Source organism: Nerophis lumbriciformis, linkage group LG03, assembly GCF_033978685.3.
Source record: "Nerophis lumbriciformis linkage group LG03, RoL_Nlum_v2.1, whole genome shotgun sequence".
Taxonomy (NCBI): Eukaryota; Metazoa; Chordata; class Actinopteri; order Syngnathiformes; family Syngnathidae; genus Nerophis; species Nerophis lumbriciformis.
This window is the reverse complement of record NC_084550.2, coordinates 11,982,748-12,009,619: the sequence shown is the minus strand read 5'-3', so window position 1 is coordinate 12,009,619 and position 26,872 is coordinate 11,982,748. Positions and strand designations below refer to the sequence as shown.

At 40.9% G+C, this 26,872-nt stretch overlaps 1 non-coding gene and 1 pseudogene across 1 annotated transcript; one reads left to right on the top strand and one right to left on the bottom strand.

Moving 5' to 3' along the window:
- Positions 1-778: 778 nt before the first annotated feature.
- LOC133575044 (kinetochore protein NDC80 homolog) lies at positions 779-21,699 on the top strand (annotated as a pseudogene).
- On the bottom strand, positions 1,398-1,587 carry LOC133590724 (U2 spliceosomal RNA). The gene has a single exon (XR_009814497.1). It is a non-coding gene; the product is annotated as a U2 spliceosomal RNA (small nuclear RNA).
- Positions 21,700-26,872: the final 5,173 nt, after the last annotated feature.

The window sequence follows — 26,872 nt, the reverse complement described above, 5'->3', positions numbered from 1 at the left end:
GGTTGGAATTGGGGGTTAAATCACCAAAAATGATTCCTGAGTGCGGCCACCTCTGCTGCTCACTGCTCCCCTCGCCTCTTAGGGGGTGGAACAAGGGGTTGGGTCAGTGTGTGTGACCATCAGTGGTACTTTAACTTTATATACCAATGTATTTATTGGCCTTCTATTTGTATGCTTGTTCTATAAATACAAAAATGGGACCCATTACTCCCTGCTTGACACTCAAGGGTTGGAATTAGGGGTTAAATCACCAAAAATGATTCCCGGGTGCGGCCACAGCTGCTGCTCACTGCTCCCCTCACCTCCCAGGGGGTGATCAAGGGTGATGGGTCAAATGCAGAGAATAATTCCGCCACACCTAGTGTGTGTGTGTGACAATCATTGGTAACATTTTTGTGTGAAACTTAAAGTAAAGTTCTTTATTAGATACATTACTGGCAAGAAATGGGGAAATGGCACCATCTAGTGGAATGTTTACATTTCAAAACAAAAGCCAAAATAGATTACTACCAAATATTTAAACTTAACTCTCACCAATAGTGACTATATTGGTGTCAAATATACATTATGATTTTTTATGACTGCCACGAGTATAACTTAATAAATACCGAGCATTTATTATTATTTCCAAAATTGTGTACACTACTGAATTGGGGTCTCATGGCCGCTTATGTGGACACTTATACTGCCATCTGGTGGTATCAGAAGAGTATAACATACAATGGAATTTGGGGGAGGAAAAAAAAGTGTAAAAATAAGAATTAGCATGTCACTAAACATGAAGTACACGTTTGTTGTTTGTGAGACCGAGCTTTCTGCTCTGCCGCTTCCAGTCTGTGGAACGCTCTCCCTGACCACATGAGGGCACCACAGACTGTGGATGCTTTTAAAAAAAGGCTTTCTTTTTTTTAGATACATGCATACTAGATTTAGGTATTTGGCTGTTCTAGTTTTTATATATTTTTATTTTTATATTTTTAATACACTACTAGCACTTTGAGGTTGTTTACCCAATATAAAGTGCTTTTCACAAAATAAATCTATTATTATTATTATTAGTATTATTGTTATTTATGGATTACAGTTTTTATTCTAATTAGGGTCCAATAAGCCCTAACAGCAAAGAGAAATAAAATAAATGCATGTACACAAACAGCTTGGACCTTTAGAGGTAAATACGTCCCATGTGCTTTTCCTAAAAAAATCTATTATTATTTTTTTTTTTTTTATTGTTACTTATGGATTACAGTTTTTATTGTAATTAGGGTCCAATAAGCCCTAACATCAAAGAGAAATAAAATAAATGTATGTACCCAAACAGCTTGGACCTTAAGAGGTTAATACGTCCCACAAACTTAGTGGCTTCGGGAATATGCGATTTCTATTTTAACCAATAGAGGGGGTGCACCGTTCCTGGATGTACTGCAATACCAGGTCGATGCGTGGAGTGGACGGAGCAAGCCCCTATTCCGTCTCCCTATTCCAATAATCAATTTAATATATGGTCCCCGGATGGGGACGTATCAGATATTAAACTGATAAGAACAGATACTACACTTGATCTTGGCCAAAAGGCCGAGAAGCGATACTGTGAGGGAGTTAGAAGGGATGATATCATTCCCCACACAACAATCTACAGTGACGGTGACACACACTAAATGCCGATGACGTCACGTATCAACACACCAAACAACAACCATGCCCTGCATGAATGACCGCATTGTTTTCAATGACGTTAATACTTTTTATGAACGGAACTGTTGCCGACTAGTCTAGCGTCTCGTGGTCACGTGGTTCACGTCTGTCCAATAGTAAGCGGCGAAACAAACATTTCCAAACACTCGCCTCACATCGGTGTCATTTAACCAAATAAAACAATGCATTGTCTTCAGTGTAAAATATACAAACCACGGCCGTCGGTAGAACCTTGTTGCAGAACGCAAACTAGATGTTCGATCAACTTTTGATCGGGCCCAATTCGTCAACAAACTACTTCCGGTTTTCTTCTTGTGCCACTCAGACTAACGCTGCCGCCATCATGTGGCGTGGAGTATCAATCAATCAATCAATCTTTATTTATATAGCCCTAAATCACAAGTGTCTCAAAGGGCTGTATAAGCCACAACGACATCCTCGGTACAAAGCCCACATAAGGGCAAGGAAAAACTCACCCCAGTGGGACGTCGATGTGAATGACCATGAGAAACCTTGGAGAGGACCGCATATGTGGGTAACCCCCCCCCCCTCTAGGGGAGACCGAAAGCAATGGATGTCGAGTGGGTCTGACATAATATTGTGAGAGTCCAGTCCATAGTGGATCCAGCATAATAGTAAGAGTCCAGTCCATAGTGGGGCCAGCAGGACACCATCCCAAGCGGAGACGGGTCAGCAGCGCAGAGATGTTCCCAGCCGATGCACAGGCGAGCGGTCCACCCCGGGTCCCGACTCTGGACAGCCAGCACTTCATCCATGGCCACCGGACCTGTGCCCCCCCCCCCCTCAAGGAAAAGGGGAGCAGAGGAGAAAAGAAAAGAAACGGCAGATCAACTGGTCTAACAGGGGGGGCTATTTAAAGGCTAGAGTATACAAATGAGTTTTAAGATGGGACTTAAATGCTTCTACTGAGGTAGCATCTCTAATTGTTACCGGGAGGGCATTCCATAGTACTGGAGCCCGAATAGAAAACGCTCTATAGCCCGCAGACTTTTTTTGGGCTCTGGGAATCACTAATAAGCCGGAGTTCTTTGAACGCAGATTTCTTGCCGGGACATATGGTACAATACAATCGACAAGATAGGACGGAGCTAGACTGTGTAGTATTTTATACGTAAGTAGTAAAACCTTAAAGTCACATCTTAAGTGCACAGGAAGCCAGTGCAGGTGAGCCAGTATAGGCGTAATATGATCAAACTTTCTTGTTCTTGTCAAAAGTCTAGCAGTCGCATTTTGTACCAACTGTAATTTTTTAATGCTAGACATAGGGAGACCCGAAAATAATACGTTACAGTAGTCGAGACGAGACGTAACGAACGCATGAATAATGATCTCAGCGTCGCTAGTGGATAAAATAGAACGAATTTGAGCGATATTACGGAGATGAAAGAAGGCCGTTTTAGTAACACTCTTAATGTGTGATTCAAACGAGAGAGTTGGGTCGAAGATAATACCCAGATTCTTTACTGATTCGCCTTGTGTAATTGTTTGGTAAATACTACATCACTTTAAACTGGACATAAAGAGAACGGATGGATGAAGTCAACACATAAAACGCGCCAATTCGTCACATGAAACTAACACATAGTGAAATTACCTTGGTAAAATGCATAGAAGTGATTAATAGTGGGTTTTTTTTAAGTAACTGTACTGGTAAACTAAACAATACAAGCATTGATAGCCGCCATAAGTACATATTAGTTAGTACATGGGTGTCAAACTCTGCCGGGTAATTTCATTTGGCCCTTGAGGCAATATCAAATTAACATTAGAGCTGGCCCGCCGGTATTATATAACGGCAGTGCCGCTGTAACACTGCATTCACCGCTAATACTCATACTTGCCAACCCTCCCGATTTTCCCGGGAGACTCCCGAATTTCAGTGCCCCTCCCGAAAATCTCCCGGGCTAACCATTCTCCTAAATTTCTCCCGATTTCCACCCGGACAACAATATTGGGGGCGTGCCTTAAAGGCACTGCCTTCAACGTCCTCTACAACCTGTCGTCACGTCCGCCTTTCCTCCATACAAACAGCGTGCCATCCCAATCACATGCTATATGCGGCTTTTACACACAAGTCAATGCAAGGCATTCTTGATCAACAGCCATACAGGTCACACTGAGGGTGGCTGTATAAACAACTTTAACACTGTTACAAATATGCGCCACACTGTGAACCCACACCAAACTAGAATGGCAAACACATTTTGGGAGGACATCCGCACCGTAGCACAACATAAACACAACAGAACAAATACCCAGAATCCCTTGCAGCACTAACTCTTCCGGGACGCTACAATATGCACCCCTCGCTACCACCGAACCCCGCCCCCGCCCACCAAGTTAATGTTGATATTTACCTCAGAAGGCTGCAAATAGAAAAGAGGCATTCAATTTTTTATTTAAATTGTATTTAATATACCGTTGATGTTTTTTCGTTTGTTTTTTGAAAGTTGATTTTGCACTATTAAGTTATATAAGCGTTGCTTGTTCCATATTCAGTGTTAAAGCAAATCAGTGTAGCAAACTGAGCAATAATTAACGTTTTATTCATGCACTTTCTCTTGCTACTTTAAGGCTTGAATGTTTGATTCGTTCATTATTGCTATTTTATTTTCAAATTCATTATTAGCCTGTGGAAAAAGTTTATTTTGATATTTACCTCAGAAGGCTGCAAATAGAAAAGAGGCATTACATTTTTATTTAAATTGTATTTGATATGCCATTGATATTTTTGTATTATTATTATTTGAAACTCGATTTTGCATGTCACTATAAAGTTATATAAGCCTTGCTTGTTCAATATTCAATGCACAACTTGTTTGGGTCCCTATTAAAAGGTTAATTTGTTCAACCTTGGCCCGCGGCTTTGTTTAGTTTTACATTTTGGCCCACTCTGTATTTGAGTTTGACACCCCTGAGTTAGTACATGGCTTGTAACGCTGAAGTGCAGAGTGCAAGTGTTACCAGTAGGTGGCAGCACACACCCAATTTACCATATAAACAACGCAACAACGTAGTCGTAGATGTTTGTGATAATAAGATAGAAGGGAAAATATTGATAGCTTCTGGACAAGCACGCTTTAAGGTTTTGTGTTTCCGCAGCCATTTTATAACGCGACTTCTTAATAATTTAAAATGGTATTTATTTAGCATTAGGAAGAATTGGATATGTAATATAGTACAGGCCAAAAGGTTGGACACACCTTCTCATTTCAATGCGTTTTCTTTATTTTCATGACTATTTACATTGTAGATTGTCACTGAAGGCATTAAAACTATGATAAGTAATTTAAACAAATCTAATTTCATTGACAACCTGATCTGGTGAAAAACATTTTCTTGGATAAAAAAGGGTAATGTTGTAACAAATAATATTTCTATTAAATAGGCTTTACTTTGCATTTTAATTAACGTGGGATTATTTTTTGTATTTAGAAATAATAGTACCAACTTTTTTCTTTTTCTTTTTTTCTCTCCAACATTTGTGGCACTGGCGTGGCGCCCCCTGATGGACGGCGCCCTTAGCATTTGCCTATACGGCCTATGCCACGGGCCGGCCCTGAGCAGCACACACAATCATGTGTGCTTCAGGGACTGTGTCCCTGCAGACTGTATTGATCTATATTGATTAGGGCTGCAACTAACGATTCATTTGACAATCGATTAATCTGTCGATTATTACTTCGATTAATAATCGGATAAAAGAGACAAACTACATTTCTATCCTTTCCAGTATTTTATTGGGAAAAAAAACCAGCATACTGGCATCATACATATTTTGATTATTGTTTCTCAGCTGTTTGTACATGTTGCAGTTTATGAATAAAGGTTTATTTAAAAAAAATAAAAAAAATAAAAATAATAATAATAATAAAATTGCCTCTGCGCATGCGCATAGCATAAAGCCAACGAATCGATGACTAAATTAATCGCCAACTATTTTTATAATCGATTATAATCGATTAGTTGTTGCAGCCTTAATATTGATGTATAATGTAGGAACCAGAAATATTAATAACAGAAAGAAACAACCCTTTTGTGTGAATGAGTGTGAATGAGGGAGGGAGTTTTTTTGGGTTGGTGCACTAATAGTAAGTGTATCTTGTGTTTTTTATGTTGATTTGATTAAAAAGAATATATATATATATATATATATATTTTTTTTTTTTAATTTCTTGTGCGGCCCGGTCACACTTGCCAACCTTGAGACCTCCGATTTCGGGAGGTGGGGGGCGTGGTCGGGGTGGGGCGGGGGCGTGATTGGGGGCGGGGCTAAGAGGGGAGGAGTATATTTACAGCTAGAATTCACCAAGTCAAGTATTTCTTATATATATATATATATATATATATATATATATATATATATATATATATATATATATATATATATATATATATTTGAGATGCGCGGTTTGCGGACACAACCGCGGAGTCCGCGGATTATCCGTGGTTCGGGCGGTTGAAATAAAAAAAAAATTAGATTTTATCCGCGGGTCGGGTCAGGCGGTTGAAATAAAAAAAAATTTGATTTTAAATAGATTCAGGCGGGTGGCAGTTAAACCAATTCGGAAATATATATACATAGTTAAATGTTGTTACCCACATACGAAAAACGAGCAGGCACCTGCAGCATATGCCACAACAGAAGAAGAAAAAAAAAAAGAGGTGGACACTTTTACGGAGCGGAGAAGGGACGCCTCGCCGGGGTCCGGGACCGAGGCCCCTTCACCCGAGAGGGCCCCACCGGGAGCCGTAGCTGAGGTGATCCGCGAGAAGGGCCCGACGCACGTCCAGGGTCACCACCGCGCCCACCGCACGACACTCCGCCTTCGCCGCGGCCGGCGTCACGCGCAGCAGGTAAGCAGCTTACCTGCCCGCCACCCCCGTGGCCGGGGGCTCGTAGCAGGGGTCACTCCGCGTGCTCCGCCCGCGCAGCTTACCTGCCCGCCACCCCCGTTGCCGGGGGCGCGTAACAGGGGTCACTCCGCGCGCAGTGCGCTCACGAAAGGGGTGGGGTAAGCAGAACTGGCGCTGCGGGATGAACCGAACGCCGGGTTAAGGCGCCCGATGCTGACGCTCATCAGACCCCAGAAAAGGTGTTGGTTGATATAGACAGCAGGACGGTGGCCATGGAAGTCGGAACCCGCTAAGGAGTGTGTAACAACCCACCTGCCGAATCAACTAGCCCTGAAAATGGATGGCGCTGGAGCGTCGGGCCCATACCCGGCCGTCGCCGGCAGCGAGAGCCACTAGGGCTAGGCCGCGACGAGTAGGATGGGCGCCGTGGTGCACGCTGAAGCCTCGGGCGCGAACCCGGGTGCGAGGGACATCGCACCGCCACGCGCTTGGAGGTGCGCTCAGCGCGGCTCCCAGATGATTGCTTCATTGGATCAGTCGCCTTTCTTTAACAGGCAAAAGCTTTATAACCTCACTAATGCCTTGCATCGTCTATATTAGATGTATAACAACGGGCGGGTGCGGGCGGGTGCGGTGTTGATTAAATGTTAATTCGGGTGGATGCGGATGGTTGACGACTTTTGTCATGCGGTTGCGGATGAAATAATTGCCTATCCGCGCATCTCTAATATATATATATATATATATATATATATATATATATATATATGTATATATATATATATATATATATATATATATATATATATATATATATATATATATAAGAAATACTTGACTTTCAGTGAATTCTAGCTATATATATATTTATTTTATTATATATATTATATATATATATACATATAATATATATATATATTATATATATATATATATATATATATATATAAATAAAAGAAATACTTGAATTTCAGTGTTCATTTATTTACACATATACACACACATAACACTCATCTACTCATTGTTGAGTTAAGGGTTGAATTGTCCATCCTTGTTCTATTCTCTGTCACTATTTACTTTTAAACTTTCATGCAGAGAAGGAAATCACAACTGAAAAAAATCACTATTTTTTTCATACAGTGTTTTTTTTCTTTTTTTCTTTTTTCTATGAATTTATTAATCAATCAACAAAACAATACACAACAATGCAATCCAATTCCAAAACCAAACCCGTCCCAACAACATTAAGAACAACAATAAACAGAGCAATTGAGGACACACAAATCCAAATGTAGTGAAACAAAAATGAACATTATCGACAACAGCATCAATATTAGTATATACGGTGTTGATCTGGAAATGGTTGCCTCGGCATTTTGATGGTGTGGGCGTGTGGCACCAAACGGAGATATTGACGTGCTGAGTAAGCACTGTTCATTGTCTAGCAGGTGACTTTTCAAATGATGCTACATATTAGCAGTGTAGCCGAGTGTCCTGGGTTCGCCTATACCAGGGGTCGGCAACCTTTACCAGTCAAAGAGCCATTTTGACCAGTTTCACAAATTATAGAAAACAATGGGAGCCGCAATAATTTTTTGAAATTTTAAATGAAATAATACTGCATACAACGTTTTTTTTTTTTGCTTTGTGCTATGTATAAACCAGGGGTCTCAGACACACGGCCCACACCTTTTTATGGGATTTGAATGCTAGTGAGGCACGCGGGATTTAAATGAACGGCGTTTCCCAGGTCATGCGTGCCGTGATGGTAAAGCATATAGCACCCACTATAACCAGCGTGCCTGCTCAGCCACACATTGTATGGGGCTTCCGCTTGCTCACTTAGGTGACAGCATGTCATACTTGGTCAACAACCACACAGGTTACACTGACGGTGGCGGTATAAAAAAAACTTTAACACTCTTACTAATAATGCGCCACACTGTGAACCCACACCAAACAAGAATGACAAACACATTTCGGGAGAACATCTGCACCGTAACACAACATAAACACAACAGGACAAATACCCAGAATCCCATGCAGCCCTAACTCTTCCGGGGCTACATTATACACCCCCGCTACCAAACCCTGCCCACCTCAACCGACGCACAGAGAGGGGGGGGGGGGGTTGATGTGTGAGGGAGCAGGGTTGGGTGGGGGCGGGGTTTGGTGGTAGCAGGGGTGTATAATGTAGCCCGGAAGAGTCAGGGCTGAATGGGATTCTGGGTGTTTGTTCTGTTGTGTTTATGTTGTGTTAATGTGCAGATGTTCTCCCGAAATGTGTTTGTCATTCTTGTTTGGTTTTGGTTCAAAGTGTGGTGCATTATTAGTAAGAGTGTTAAAGTTGTTTTATATGGTCACCGTCAGTGTAACCTGTGTGGCTGTTGACCAAGTATGCTTTGCTGTCACGTACGTGTGCAAGCCGAAGATGTAAATTGTATAACAAGTGTTGGGCTGGCACGCTGTTAATACAGATTGTAGAGGGCGCCACATGATGTACCATCATGGCACTAGCTGAAAGGGTGAAAATCGGTGAATATTAATCCTGGGAGTTTTCTGCGAGAGGCACTGAAATCCGGAAGTCTCACGGGAAAATTGGGGGGTTCAGCAAGTAAGCTGCTGAGCCGCATTAGAGTGATCAAAGAGCCGCATGCGGCTCCGGAGCCGCGGGTTGCCGACCCCTGGCCTATACAGTGTACTTATCTAATAAAATAATAAACGGGAGACATTAGAGCAGGTTCGGTAGCCACCGCTTCTTTAATGTCAACATCACACACCTCCTTCCACAACCACACGCACCCTACGTCACAGCCCTACGGCAACAACTCTGGAGGGACAAAACTCCTCCTCCTTACCTAACACACTCCGGTAACTTGGGACACCCTGAACTGTTTGTTACAGCAGTAATGCTACTTTTTATAGCAACGCTTTCGCCCCACACTTGACAAATTACGGTTGTCTGTTCGACATATTCCCACTTGAAGCCGAACCACCGCCAGACGATGGACCCCCTGCTGTTTTTCTTGGGAATTAATTATTCCTCTATTTGTTACCAGATTCGCACCTTCTTTCTCTTGTTTTAGCGCTCGCACCACTCCAAATGCTGCTACCTCTCTGCTCGGGGAGGGCGTATACGTATGTGACGTATGTCGTGACAGTATGTGACGTGTGTAAGAAGGTGCGCTTGTCTGTCTGTGAGAAGGAGAGACCGTAAAGAGCGAGAAGAGCCTGTAGTGTAATGCCCGCAGCTAAAAGCAACTGCGTGAGAACGTATACTCGATATCACGATATAGTCATTTTCATTTTCTATATCGCACAGAGACAAACCCGCGATATATTGCGTATATCGATACATCGCCCAGCCCTAATTCAGCCACATTTTTTTGATGGAATTACTGGGGAAATATATTTGGACACATGATAAAGGTATGGAAACAAGTTGTGACAGTGTTTCTTTGGCAAAAAAACATTAATCCTTGTGTTTATTAACAGCAAACAACCTTCATTCGGAATGCTCAACATACCCAAACTGCAGTCTGGGACGTCTGAGAGAAAGACAAGCTTTTTTGGTCCACGGTAGGTGAACGACAGTAACAAGATGCATCAGTAACGGTGATGTGATATTTATAACTACAAACATTGCTGTATACCAGTGGTGTTCAAACCTGCATATATACAATTTGAAGGTGGTGTGGGTAAGTGGGTATTATTATAGCAAAATTATTTGCAATTGCATATCTCAATCTGTGTGTTTTAAACATAATAAGGACACACAAATTAAAAAAACATGCACAGATCAGACGTACATATTGAGATACGTGTTTGCAAATAATTTTGTTACAATAATGCTTCCAAACGGGGGGCCACTTTCATACATTTTGTGCAAGATGCTAAAATCAATCAGTAATAGAACATTATAAGCTAAGCTTTCTGAACACAACATCAATGTCTTAGCTTTGTGTGAGAAAGAAAATTAATTTTATTTTTCAAAATATGCCAAGGACCAGTAGAAAAAAAGCTGCAAGTGGGAAATGGCCCCTAAGTCACTCTTTGGACACCCTTGCTGTAAACCAATCATGTTTAGCTGTATAGTGGAAGGACAAGGCAACAATCAGGATGCTAATCATCAGGAATGAGATTGTTTATCTTGTCAAGTAACCAACCAATGGATATGTTAAAAAGTTGTGGTGCTTGATGGTATTTTGGACTGCAGCATGAGTGGAGCCGGCATGCCGCGTACAAGCAGCATGTCTGGATTTGGAGGGACTGAGAAGGTCAAAGACGCTCGGCCGCTACATGACAAGTCTTACGTGCAGCAGTGCATCAGACAGCTCCATGAGGTAAAAAAAAACTACAGTGGTATCACATGTTCGCCGCACGCAGTATTTTGCATATGACTCGTTTTTTTGCCGAAAATTTTCTCCCAAGGTTTGCACTGATTTTCATATATCGTCTCTCAGTTATTGTACGATATGTTAAATGTTTATCCATTTCATTTGTCATTTATATGTATTTTTCTTATTTTTTTTCATGCAAAACTATAATTCTCAAAAAATTGGTCTTGCGTTAACAATATTGGGTGTCTGAAAAGGTTTAATTGGATTTTAATTATTTCTTATGGTAAAAATTGCTTCGGTTTTCATACATTTCATACACGTTTTCATACATTCTTCGTCTGACCCTTTGGAATGGAAAGCTGAGGTCGAACAAATTCTGTATATGTGCATATATATATATATATATATATATATATATATATATATATATATATATATATATATATATATATATATATATATATATATATATATATATATACTGTATGTATATATACTAGGGGTGTAACGGTACACAAAAATTTCAGTTCGGTACGTACCTCGGTTTAGAGGTCACGGTTCGGTTCATTTTCGGTACAGTAAGAAAACAACAAATTGTACATTTTTGGGTTATTTATTTACCAAATTTGCAAAATCTTCCACCAAAAATATTTTTCTTAGTGGGATATTTGATGTGAAGTAATCGGAACCTTGGATAGGTCAATAATTCATAATAACATTGATTTTGATTCAATATTATGTTTTGAGCAATGACAGTTTGAAAGAAAAAAAACAGCTTTGTTTTATTAGTCAACATTGCAACTTTTTCTAAATTACATTTAACCTTTAAGCTTTTTTATTTCACTTTTGTTATGTTTTTGTTTCTTTTAATAGTTTTTTTTAGAATGTGCCGTGGGCCTTTAAAACATTAGCTGTGGGCCGCAAATGGCCTCCGGGGCACACTTTTGACACCCCTGCTATAGATAATAAAAAATTAAATCTGACAATATATGCTATAGATAATAAAAAATTAAATCTGACAAATCTATGGATAAAAAGCAGAGCCTAGCGACGCATGCGCGTTTATCATAACTCTCTCACTCTCTCTCTGTCTCTGCCCCTCTCTCACGAATGCTGCTTTGCGCACAATTTATTTTGTTTTTAACCCCTTCTTAACCCTGAACGTACATTGAAAATACACGCAACCCTTAACTCAAAATGCCGGACATTTGAGGCATTTAAGAAACTCCGCCTTGACAGCTCCGCAAAAGAGGACATGTTCGGTGTAAAGAGGACATATGGTCAGTCTATCGTAGCCCGTTAGCTGCTAGCATGCCGTGTGTTGTGTGCATTGTTTACACAACGTGCGTTACGCTACTTAATATGTCCTTGTGGAAACTCGCTCGGTACACCTCCAAACCGAACCCGAACCCCCGTACCAAAACGGTTCAATACAAATACACGTACCGTTACACCCCTAGTATATACAGTACAGGTCAAAAAATTTGGACACACCTTATTGAATGCGTTTTCTTTATTTTCATGACTATTTACATTGTAGATTGCCACTGAAGGCATCACAACTATGAATGAACACATGTGGAGTTATGTACTTTAATTAAATAATGTGAAATTAGTGAAAACATGTTTTATATTCGAGTTTCTTCAAAATAGCCACCCTTTGCTCTGATTACTGCTTTGCACACTCTTGGCATTCTCTCCATGAGCTTCAAGAGGTAGTCACCTGAAATGGTTTTCACTTCACAGGTGTGCTTGAAGCTCATCGAGAGAATGCCAAGAGTGTGCAAGGCAGTAATCAGAGCACAGGGTGGCTATTTTGAAGAAACTAGAGTATATTTGAATTTTTATTCTATTGTAATATTTTTCTATTTTGTTTCCATTTATACTCCCATTATTTACTTCTTCCTTTTTAAATTCGATCTCACTTTTGTACAATGCTGCTGGAATTTTAATTTTCCTGAGGGAACTCTCCTGAAGGAATCAATAAAGTACTATCTATCTATCTATCTATCTATCTATCTATAAAACATGTTTTCAGTTATTTCATCTTTTTTGTTAAGTACATAAACTCCACGTGTTCATTCATAGTTTTGATGCCTTCAGTGACAATCTACAATGTAAATAGTCATGAAAATAAAGAAAACACATTGAATGAGAAGGTGTGTCCAAACTTTTGGACTGTACTGTTTTTTATATGATTTAACACTGATCTGTAATGCATTAAATATATTGTGTCTAAGAAAGTGCAAGTAAGAATACCAAATAATTGATTTTTCCTGTGATAGTTCCTGACAGAGCAGGGCTACCCGGGCCTTTTGTCCCCCAAGACTCTCCAGTCACCTTCCACCAAAGAGTTTGTCAAGATATTTGAGTTCATCTACTGCCAGCTGGACCCCACTTTTGAAATGCCCAACTCTAAAGTGGAGGAGGAGGTTCCTGCTCTCCTCAAGGCCCTCAGGTTAGACACCATAGAGGTCTTAAAGCAGTGGTCCCCAACCACTAAAACACACCAGTAAGCTTGTTCATAGATGTAAAAAAACACTTCTGATGGAAAGTCGCCATTTGTTATATCTTTGTTACATGGGACAATGCACATTAATGAACACATAAAACTTCAATGTGCCAGATTGTACCCAAATGCCAATTTCCATCTGCAGTCCTTGGCAAGTTGATGGACAACAAGTTCCATAAAAAGTTAAGTTAGATAGCACCGACATCAGTGGCATAATAAAATACACAAACTCAAATATAATACAGCTCAAATTAAATCGAGACCCTTTAAAAACAGTAGTTTGCTGCATGACCTAGGCTCAGGACAGATCAAAAGTAAGGTAACCATTAGAGATGTCCAATGATATCAAACTGCCGATATTATCAGCCGATAAATGCTTTAAAATGTAATATCGGAGATTATCGGTATCTGTTTCAAAAAGTAAAATTTCTGACTTTTTAAAATGCCGCTTTACAGAGTGGTACACGGACGCAGGGAGAAGTACAGAGCGCCAATAAACCTTAAAGGCACTGCCTTTGCGTGCCGGCCCAATCACATAATATCTACGGCTTTTCACACACACAAGTGAATGCAAAGCATACTTGGTCAACAGCCATACAGGTCACACTGAGGGTGGCCGTATAAACAACTTTAACACTGTTACAAATATGCGCCACACTGTGAACCCACACCAAACAAGAATGACAAACACATTTCGGGAGAACATCCGCACCGTAACACAACATAAACACAACAGAACAAATACCCAGAACCCCCCCCCCCCCAACCCAGCCCACCTCAACCTCCTCATGCTCTCTCAGGGAGAGCATGTCCCAAATTCGAAGCTGCTGTTTTTAAGCATATTAAAAAAAAATAATGCACTTTGTGACTTTAATAATAAATATGGCAGTGCCATGTTGGCATTTTTTTCCATAACTTGAGTTGATTTGTTTTGGAAAACCTTGTTACATTGTTTAATGCATCCAGCGGGGCATCACAACAAAATTAGGCATAATAATGTGTTAATTCCACGACAGTATATATCGGTATGGGTTGATATCGGAGTCGGTAATTAAGAGTTGGACAATATCGGATATTGGCAAAAAAGCCATTATCGGACAACTCAAGTAACCTTAGTAATTAAAGTGCCAAAATGCATATGTGCTAAATTGATGCATATAATAAGTGTGCTTAAGGATGAAAATACACATCTCCTTTAGGTATTATTGCACAAATAGTTTTCATTAACAGGTGTTTACACGCATGGAAAAAAGTTGCACCAAAACGCAAACGTAAGAGTATCTATGTATGAAAATGTATTAAATTATGAATACATAACTTTTAGAATATAAATAGAAATCCATTAAAAGCCTTATTGTATGGCCAATTTGATATTATTTATATTTTATATCATATATATTGTGCAATACTACTTCCTAATAATATATACATATATATACACACACACACACACACACAGTATCATTATCTCTCTCTTTCCTTTAGATATCCCTTTGTCCTCTCCAAGTGCTCTATGTACTCTGTTGGTGCGCCACATACGTGGCCTCAGGCGCTGGGTGCCCTTATGTGGATGATCGATACCGTGAAGGTGAACGACAAACAACGTTTAAACTGAAATGAGAGGTTTATCTTTAAACACAATAATCTTCTGAACGTCGCCTGTCTGTGGCGTCAGATCAACTGGAGCCGAAGCAAACAGGACCTGCTCTTCAGTGACTTCTGTGAGGACAGCGATAACGTTGAGGAGTGTGCCGAATACAACAAGGTACCAACGCAACCAATACAAGGGCCGTTTCAAAACCCCAGACTTTCATCTAAAATGTTCTCGCCTCTTCTGCTGTGTCCGCAGCTCTTCCTCGATTACACAGCCGATACGTACTCTAAATTCCTGCAGGGTGCCGACACCTTTGAGGACGATGACGAAACTTTCCTCACTAAACTGAGTACGCGCCGTTTCTGTGTTGAAGTAAATATGTGCAGGTTGAATATATTTCTGTTTCGTCACAGAGAAGCTGTACAATGTTGATGAAGACCTTCTGACCTCCACGGAGGAGAAGAACAGGATACTGACTGAAGAGGTTGAACGTCTGGAGAGGGAAAGCCAACAGGTCAGAGGAGTCTCTCACAAAATCTGGCACTGCATGTATGTCACGTGTTGTGTAATGACCCTCTGGCCCCATAGGACCGTCTAACAACCAAAAGGATGGAGAAGATGAAGCTGCAGTGGACCTCAAGAAGCTTCAGGAGTATCGCAGCAATCTGGAGTCCTTCCAAAATAACCTGCAGGCCAAAGCCTCTGAGCTGACTGATGAGTTGGACAACGCTGGTAAGACAGCTACTGCAGTAAATGTCAAGATGTATCATACAGGGCAGGGTCTTAAAAAGTCTTAAATCCAAGAAATTCAATTTAAGGCCTTAAAATTAAAAAAAATTGGTAATGCCACCAATGTTATCTATTGGAATTGTTTAGTACTGTTATACTGTTAAAAGTGTTTATACTATTTATGCTTTCAAGTCCAAGTTGAAGAAATACCAAAATACAGAAGTATGTCCTTAATATTTTTGCAGTGCTATTTCTGTTGAAAAGTTAAAATGATTACATTAGAGATGTGATGTGCCACTTTTCAAGTGTCTGATGGCTTAAATTAATTTTCATTAATTTTTCATATTTTGAATTCTTTTGAAAGGCTTACAAAAAAACTACATTTGAATTGTAATTCCATGCTATTGACAGGACTATTAATTTTAATGAAGTTAGCTTACCATGTTTAAAGTATGATAATTGTGATAGAAATGTGAATTTTAGGCACAGAATATTTTTTACAATTGAACAAGGCAGTAGATTATACAAGCTTGGACAGAAAGTTAATAATGACACCAATTTTTTTTTTAATGGAATTGTTTAGTACTGTTTTACCATTTGTTTACTGTAAAAAGTGTTTATACTGTTTATACTTTCAATTAACAAATTGAAGTCTTGTGAAAGGTTGACAGGATAACTGGCATTAACTGTCAAAATAATTTCAAACTATTGAAGTTAGCTTACAGAATAAACATGTCAATCAACCCATATGATTTTTGCTGTAATATTTTTGTTTTGAAAAGTCACTGTGACTGATAGAAAAGTGATGGTTTTAGCAACATTTTAACCTGTCTGAATGCTAATAATCATTTTGCGTCGGGGGGGCGAAGCCTGAACCCCCCACCAGGACTTTGTCCTGGACCTACCGGGGCCTGCAACCCCTGGACCCTGGCTACTAGGTTTTTCTGATTTCAAAAGTTGGCAGGTATGGTATTAGTATATGTAAATATAGATAGATCGATAGATAGATATACTGGCCCCCAGACACATTTCTTCCTCTAAATTTGGCCCCCTGAGTCAAAATAATTGCCCAGGTCTGCCCTACATCAATCACGGCGTAACACCTATGACAATTTCACCTTCTTCGTTAAGTTACATATCACAAAATGTACATTAATATTAAATTCCGTACTGATATTGCAGCTTTGAGTATTGGCCGATACCAATATCAAACCATTACGATTTCGGCACAAATCATACATACTTTTATTACTTATTTTGTAGTCCGTGTCTCTGCTGGTCAAATTTTAATACTTTTTTAAGACCGTAATACATACAGTTTAAGACTCATTTCATATCCATTCACAGGGTAAAATCAAGCAAAGTTTATTTATTATAGCCCTTAATCACAAGTGTCTCAAAGGGCTGCACAAGCCACAACAACATCCTCAGCTCAGATCCCAGGTTCATATTTTGGGTGGAATAGATGATGAAATGAACTGGAAATCTCATTAAAAAATATGCAACATAAGGTGGCAAGAAACACATGAAGGCAAATATGTTCTGGACCAAAAATAATTCCATATTCTTCACTGCTTCCATATTCGGCTGCAATTCACGATTAGTCAACGATTATCTTAATGATTAGTCAACAAATCAGACAATAATTTTAAAGAAAGGCAAAGTGCTAAAAACCTATTTTAATGAATTTAGTTTAGTTTATTATTTCTTCGGTCAGTGGTCAACAAAATAAACAAACAGTTTTACATAAACAGCTGTACATTAATAAAATGAACTAGTTGCAGACCGAAAGGGTTTAGGCTGAAGTTGAACACTTATTGCACCTAACCCTATAAACAATGTCAAATACAAATCATAGTATTAACTACGGTGTTGATTCAAGAGTGATATATTTTTTCAAGACATTGGTCTTAAAGTGTTTTTTAAATGTGTGAATGGAACAGGAACATTTTAAAGGGGAACATTATCACAATTTCAGAAGGGTTAAAACCATTAAAAATCAGTTCCCAGTGGCTTATTATATTTTTCGAAGTTTTTTTCAAAATTTTACCCATCACGCAATATCCCTAAAAAAAGCTTCAAAGTGCCTGATTTTAACCATCGTTATATACACCCGTCCATTTTCCTGTGACGTCACATAGTGAAGCCAACACAAACAAACATGGCGCATAGAACAGCAAGCTATAGCGACATTAGCTCGGATTCAGACTCGGATTTCAGCGGCTTAAGCGATTCAACAGATTACGCATGTATTGAAACGGATGGTTGTAGTGTGGAGGCAGGTAGCGAAAACGAAATTGAAGAAGAAACTGAAGCTATTGAGCCATATCGGTTTGAACCGTATGCAAGCGAAACCGACGAAATTGACACGACAGCCAGCGACACGGGAGAAAGCGAGGACGAATTCGGCGATCGCCTTCTAACCAACGATTGGTATGTGTTTGTTTGGCATTAAAGGAAACTAACAACTATGAACTAGGTTTACAACATATGAAATACATTTGGCAACAACATGCACTTTGAGAGTGCAGACAGCCCAATTTTCATCAATTAATATATTCTGTAGACATACCCTCATCCGCGCTCTTTTCCTGAAAGCTGATCTGTCCAGTTTTGGAGTTGATGTCAGCAGGCCAGGGAAGCTAGGGTCGATATTCTTCTCTTGATTACCTTCGGTGGCATAAGGGACGGTGTGAGCCAAGACATCCAGGGGGTTTAGCTCGCTCGTCTGCGGGAACAAACTGCCGCCATTGCTTGCCGTGCTACCGAGGCCCTTTGTCCCTGAATTGCTCACACACTCCGGCAGATTCAATGGGGGTCTGGCGGCAGATTTCTTTGACTTTATCGTTGGAAATGCATCTGCTTTGAGTGTCGCAGGATATCCACACATTCTTGCCATCTCTGTCGTAGCATAGCTTTCGTCGGTAAAGTGTGCGGAACAAACGTCCAATTTCTTGCCACTTTCGCATCTTTGGGCCACTGGTGCAACTTGAATCCGTCCCTGTTCGTGTTGTTACACCCTCCGACAACACACCGACGAGGCATGATGTCTCCAAGGTACCGAAAACAGTCGAAAATACGGGGAAAAAAAGAGCTGATTTGACTCGGTGTTTGAGAAAATGGCGGATTGCTTCACGATATGACGAGAGCGAATAATAGAAAGGCGTTTAATTCGCCAAAATTCACCCATTTAGAGTTCGGAAATCGGTTAAAAAAATATATGGTCTTTTTTCTGCAACATCAAGGTATATATTGACGCTTACATAGGTCTGGTGATAATGTTCCCCTTTAAGGAATCATCCATGCTGTTCCACAGTTGAACCCCCCTGACAGAAACACATCTACTTTTTAAGCTCGTTCTTATGTTTGCTTTCTGAAAGACAGCTGAACCTCTGAGGTCATAGGGACTCTCCCTAGGTTTGAACCTCTCCTGTAGACACCCAGGCAGCATGTGGTTATGAGCTTTGTACGTCACAATAGCAGTGTCTTTCGCCGCATAATTGTTCAACATATTCCCGCTTGAAGCCAAACCACCGGCAGATGATGGACCCCGTGCTGTTTTTCTTGGGAATGAATTCTTCCTCCATTTGTTACCAGATTGGCACCTTCTTTCTCTCGTATTACCACTGGCAACGCACCGTTAGCATCACAGCTATATATATATATATATATATATATATATATATATATATATATATATATATATATATATATATATATATCGCCCAGCCGTAGTATCTATTAATATTTTATGTTTGATACAGTAAAGTTCTTAATGACTTGAAATACAGCTTCCTTATAGTACCAGCTGTACAATGATGGGACACTGCTGACATCTTATGCATGCCACTTTATATGTTTATGTATTTCACGGCTTAAACAAATTGAGAACTACACATTTCACTCATATCACTGCATGTAGAAACAAACGTGGCAGCCTCATGCATACAAGTCAATCGAATGAAATCCACCCAAAAGCTAAAATATTCCACATTCTAAACGCATCCGTCTGTGTGCAGGACCTTGTCCGAGAGGAGCAGGACTGGGCGGCCGAGATGGAGGTGGCCGAGAACCACCGCGAACTCCTGGAGAAGAAGGTCAACTACGGCTACGACGAGGCCGTGCAGCAGCTGAAGGCGACTCAGCAGCAGTCAGTAGCTCATAGGACACTTCATTAAGCACGCCTACAATCAAAAAAGTCGCATTTTTATCATTTTGAAGGCCAAATATTTGATGCGGCTCATGTATCGGACCTGCAGTCGCTACAGAAGCAAGCGTGTCGTTCATCTTCCAGGTACCACATTGTGCTGCAGGAGACCAATGAGGAGAAGCGGAGCGTCGCCAACAACCTGACTGCTGTATTTACAATAGCAGCTAAGGAGTTGTCCGTCACAGAGGTAAAGAAGAGTGATTTTCCTCTCTAATAATATCCATCCATCCATTTCCTACCGCTTGTCCCTTTCGGGGTCGCGAGGGGTGCTGGAGCATATCCGAGCTGGACTCGGGCGGAAGGCGGGGTACACCCTGGACAAGTCGCCACTAGAGATGTCCGATAATGGCTTTTTTGCCGATGTCCGATATTCTGATATTGTCCAACTCTTTATTACCAATTCCGATATATACAGTCGTGGAATTAACACATTATTATGCCTAATTTTGTTGCGATGCCCCACTGGATGCATTAAACAATATAACAAGGTTTTCCAAAATAAATCAACTCAAATTATGGAAAAAAATGCCAACATGGCACTGCCATATTTATTATTGACGTCAGAAAGTGCATTATTTTTTTTAACATGCCTCAAAACAGCAGCTTGGAATTTGAGACATGCTCTCCCTGAGAGAGCATGAGGAGGTTGAAGTGGGCTAGGGTTGGGGCGGGCGGGGTTTTGGGGTAGGGGGTAGCGGGGGGTGTGTATTGTAGCGTCCCGGAAGAGTTGGTGCTGCAAGGGGTTCTGGGTATTTGTTCTGTTGTGTTTATGTTGTGTTACGGTCCAGATGTTCTCCCGAAATGTGTTTGTCATTCTTGTTTGGTGTGTGTCGCATATTTGTAACAGTGTTAAAGTTGTTTATACGGCCACCCTCAGTGTGACCTGTATGGCTGTTGACAAAGTATGCCTTGCATTCACTTGTGTGTGTGAAAATCAGAAGATATTATGTGACTAGGCCGACACGCAAAGGCAGTGCCTTTAAGGTTTATTGGCGCTCTGTACTTCTCCCTACGTCCGTGTACCACTCCGTACAGGCGTTTTAAAAAGTCATACATTTAACTTTTTGAAACCGATACCGATAATTCCCGATATTACATTTTCTTAAAGCATTTATCGGCTGATAATATCGGCAGTCCGATATTATCGGACATCTCTAGTCGCCACCTTTTGCAATGCCAACACAGATAGATGGACAACATTCACACTCACATTCACACCATCCATCCATCCATTTTCTACCGCTTGTCCCGTTCAGGGTCGCGGGGGGTGCTAGAGCCTATCTCAGCTGCATTCGGGCAGAAGGCGGTTAACACCCTGGACAAGTCGCCATCTCTTCACAGGGCCAACACAGATAGACAACATTCACACACTCGGGACCATTTAGTGTTGCCAATGTGTATTTTGTAAATAACATTGCAGTGAAGGACTTTTGCTAATGGTCTTGTTATACGGCAGAGCTCCCTGGAGAACCTGCACGTCCGAGTGCAGCGTCTGTGCTCCAAGGCTGTGGAGGACGACGAGGCGGCCGTGCACAATCTGAAGGAAATGAGGATGAGCAAAAAGGAAAGAAGACGTTAAGCAAGGTGTGTTTTTCTTCATGTTAGTGCAAGCCAAATGCTTTATTATAGTATTCTCATGTTTAAAGTACAGTTCTTGATGTTTTTGTGTTTTAACATTATCTTTTGTTGTTTTTTATATACAAGTTTGGAATGCATACAAAATAAAAAAACATTTAACCCATCCACGATGTGTTTAAACAATTTTTTTAAACTTAATCTACAGTGTGTGTGTGTGTGTGTGTGTGTGTGTGTGTGTATATATTAGGGATGTCCCGATCCGATATTTGGATCGGATCGGCCGCCGATATTTGCCAAAAAATGCGTATCGGCAAGGCATGGGAAAATGCCGATCCAGATCCAGTTAAAAAAAAACTCCGGTCCGTGTTTTCCAACGCACCGATTTAAATAATACATTCCACTTTTCTGCTGCTCCGTAATTTCCGTTGCGCATTTTCCAGCACACCTTCAACACATCCACAGGTCTGTGAATTCTCACGCAGTTGCTTTTAGCTGCTGGCATTACATGACAGGCTCTTCTCACTCTTTCCTGTGTCTCCCTCTCACAGACAGCAAGTGCACCTTCTTACACACGTCACATACTGTCACGTCATACGGCACATACTGTCACGTCATACGTCACATACGTATACGTCCTCCCCGAGCAGAGAGGTAGCAGCATGGCTAACGTTAGCTGTGATGCCAGCGCAGCCGCTAAGGTGCGCGCCTGCTCAAACGTCCTCTGCGCACGGCAAATCTATGCCACGCACAAAATCAAATAAAAAAATAAGCGCATAACAATTTTCGACACACGGACACGACAGAGAAAACCGTTTTCGTCATCATTGTTCAAATATTGTAATGTATGTCGAGACGCTTATCTCCATTTGGTGCCACACGTCCACACCATCAAAATGCCGAGGCAAACATTTCCACATCAACACCGTATGAAAAAATTAGTGATTTTTTTTGTTGTGATTTCCTTCTCTGCATGAAAGTTTAAAAGTAGCATATATTAATGCAGTATGAAGAAGAATGTTTTAATGTAGACATGCAAGCCATGAAAGAACATTTTGAAAATCAAGACTACATTTCCTGCAAATGGGTGCATTTCTACCCTATATTTTAACTTTAGATTTATTCTCATATCAAACTCTTTTGGCTGTCTTTTTGACACTTACATCCGGCGCCCCCCTCCACACCCTGGATTATAAATAATGTAAATAATTCAATGTGATTATCTTGTGTGATGACTGTATTATGATGATAGTATATATCTGATAGTATATATCTGTATCATGAATCAATTTAAGTGGACCCCGACTTAAACAAGTTGAAAAACTTATTGGGGTGTTACCATTTAGTGGTCAATTGTTCGGAATATGTACTTCACTGTGCAACCAACTAATAAAAGTCTCAATCAATCAATCAAAACACATAGAATCATCATACTGCTGTGATTATATGCATCAAGTGTTCATTCAAGGCTAAGGCAAAATATCCACATATATATTGTTTATCGTGACATGGTCTTAAAATATCGCAATATTAAAAAAAGGCCATATCGCCCAGCCCTAGTTCAATGATGCCATTTCTGTTTGTCATGTATAATTTTGTCTATTTTGTGTTTATCCTTGAATAAACAGGTCAGTTTCTTGTTACCAACCATTGTGTATTATTCAAACTCACCTAATTCAGCTGGCTAGTTGTTATCAAGAGTACTAAAATCCTTTTCAACATGATTCTGACAACTAAGTAGGCTAAATAACTTTAAACTTTAATACATGCTCGGATAGGCCAGTATCGGTCAGTATCGGTATCGGATCGGAAGTGCAAAAACAATATCGGTATCGGATCGGAAGTGTAAAAACCTGGATCGGGACATCCCTAATATATATATATATGTATATATGTATGTATGTGTGTGTGTGTATATATATATATATATATATATATATATATGTGTGTGTGTGTGTATATATATATATATATACATACATAACAGTACAGGCCAAACATTTGGACACACCTTCACATTCAATGGGTTTTCTTTATTTTCACGACTATTTACATTGTAGATTGTCACTGAAGGCATCACAACTATGAATGAACACGTGGAGTTATGTACTTAACAAAAAAAAAAGATGAAATAACTGAAAATATGTTTTATATTCTAGTTTCTTCAAAATAGCCACCCTTTGCTCTGATTACTGCTTTGCACACTCTTGGCATTCTCTCGATGAGCTTCAAGAGGTAGTCACCTGAAAGGGTTTTCACTTCACAGGTGTCATACTCATAGTTTTGATGCCTTCAGTGACAATCTACAATGTAAATAGTGTGAAGAATTCATATATATATGTTTAAGAGTTATTTATTTTTAATTCATACTCATGTGTGAAGCAGCTAGTGTTTTTCCGTTTGTACTCTTTCTGTTTCTTCTCTTATGTCCGCAAGTAAATTATGTGTGTTACCTTGAAGGCTTGCACTGTATGAGATGGAATACTCCTTTTTGTCTTATCTGTAGTGGAACAATGAAGGCGTGTTCCTTCTCAGACAGGTGGGGGCCTTCTTCGTTTTGCAAGAAGTGGACTCTTCCGTTGGAGTGTTAGAACAACTTAGGAAGCCGGTATGAATGTATTGGCCTAGGTGGTTCTCCTGAAACTTTCAGTAAAACTTGATAATATTCCAAAACTGTCCTGAGGGTCCTTCTTACTCAGCATATATGTCATCTAAAGAACTTGGGATTGACCAGTAACTTAGATTCCCTTGGAAGAAGAACTGGTCCGACGCAACAACGCAAGCTAAGCCGGGAGGGAAAGCTCTCAATTTACCGGTCGATCTACGTTCCTAACCTCACCTATGGTCATGAGCTTTGGGTTTTGGCCGAAAGGACAACATCTCGGGTACAAGCGGCCGAAATGAGCTTCCTCTGTCTGGTGACCGTGCTCTCCTTTAAAGAGAAGACAAATGCGGTGGTTAGGTTGTCTGGTCAAAATGCCCCCTGGACGCCTCCCTGGGAGGTGTTTTAGGCACCGCCGGCTGGTAGGAGGCCACAGGGAAGACCCAGGACACATTAGGAATGTTATGTCTCCCAGCTGGCCTGGGAACGTCTCGGGATTCCCTGGGACGAGCTGAAGGAAGTGCCTTGGGAGAGGAAAGTCTGGGCTTCTCTGCTTAGGCTGCGGAAGAAGACGGATGGATGTTATAACAATTGTATGGTTTATTTTTATTTATTTATTTTCCTCTATTATATTTTTGTTTTGCATCAGTAGTGAATGTTGCCATGCCACCAGACTGTGTTAGAGCGGTTTCATTTTCTAAATTATTTAGCATTAAAAATTTATTTTTTCGTGTTTAAACAATACAATGTTATATATATATATATATATATATATATATATATATATATATATATATATATATGTATTTTTCTTCTTGTATGTGTGCATGTCTTTGACCTGCCACTAGAGCAAGGGGTGTCAAACGTACGGCCCGAGGGCCGGATCAGGCCCGCGAACAGGTTTTATCCGGCCCGCAGGATGAGTTTGCTAAGTATAAAAACTAACCTGAAATTTTTGAATGAAAGAAACTGCTGTTCTAAATGTGTCCGCTAGATGTCGAAATAGCAATTATTTGTAGATGATGCTACGTATGTACAAAAAAAACCATATGGTGTTAGTACATCAGTCGAGGGAAATGAGCAAACGACATAAATAACATCCTGGCTGCCCTGATGGAACCATTGCTGCGGGGTACGTGAGAGATTCCTGGGATAAATGGAGAATCATGTGCCTCTCAGTTCTTTCCATCGAGGACGTGGAAGACATCTACCTATTTGGAACCGTGATCGCGGGGCACCTGCTGATTGGGCTGGGCATTGCTCTGGTGTATCGTCAAATTCGTAAGACGATGGCAGCCACTCAAGGAGCCCAAAGGCTGTTCATCGCAATGGAAGGTTTGGGCCGGGCTGTGGGATCACAGACTGGGGCGATTTCTGAACCGAATCGCAAGATGGATCACATCATGGAAAAGCTAGTTGAAAGGGAAAAAATTGGATATGAGAGCCAGCATGGACGAATAGAACAGACAAGCTATTGTAATGTCTGCTCGCAGAAAAAACAAAAATCCTAATCTACGATTTGACTCCCTCGAAGGGCCTTGACGTTGCAACAACAGGAGCAGGCTGTTCTGAAAACATCCCCCCGAGGACTCCTCAATGATGGACGCTTTTGACCTCCCTCCCTCCTCAACGACACCTGGAGTCGAACTTTTGCTTGCATGCAGAACGGCCCCAAGCCTACGGACACTACATCAACACACCCAAGACAATGGGCATATACACACACACACACACACATCCTCCCCCACCCCACGCCTTCACCACCGCTTGATTCCCTTTTGGGGTGATGGACGGCTGGCAGCGCTTCATAGCAGCAGTCGACCTCCAGGGCCCCCCTCTGTTGCGAGTTGACGTGATTAAATGTAACATGTTTATGTGTGCATGGCATGGAGGTTTTTTCCCACTCCAAACTCAGCCCCCTGAGGAGCCCAGTCTAGATTGTAGTTTTTTTACACATCTTCTTTCCCAGCGTTTTACCTTTTTCCCACCTTTTCGCCTCGTGGCGACCCATCAGCGTTCCTGTTCTGTAACCCTGTACACTGTTTGTTTGTCTAATCTTGAACGGGTTTGTGCTAGAAACATAGTTTCGTTGTACTTGTGACTGTCACGGCCAGGGCGCATTCCAATGTGCCCTCATCCTTGCGCTCTGCTTGTCGCACCTCGGGACACGCCCACGGCCGCGCACATCCAAGGACGCGCCGGGCGCGTCTCCGCCCTGCAGCAGCCGCCAGCTGCAATCATTCACCGGCAATCAGCGCACCTGCATGTAATGAAGGAGCTGCCTTCATAAGCCTGCTCAACCTGCCATCCCGCGCCGGAATACAACCTTCTGTTGGCGTACAGTAAGCGATCATCGGATCTTTATGCTTGCTCTCTCTCTCCGTGTTTCATTGTTCTTCCTTGTCCTTCCAGCGTCTGCCCGTGTTCCTGTGTTGGCGAGCTGTGCGTCTCGTCACCTTTTTTTCCCCCTTGCTTCCTAGACTGCCCCTTTGGATTCTCGACCTCCCTCTTGGAAACGGACCTTGTCTCTCCTCTCCTGCCCCGGATCATCTGCCTGCCCCACGGACTTCCGTGTTCCTTCACTCTCGACAACATTTTGGTAACACACACCTCAGCTAAATACTTCACGTAGTCTGTCACCCATTCCCTTTTGGATCTAGTTCACACTCCATTTCCTTAATTTATATTATTATTGTTTGATTATTATATATATATATGGTGAATATATATAATAAAT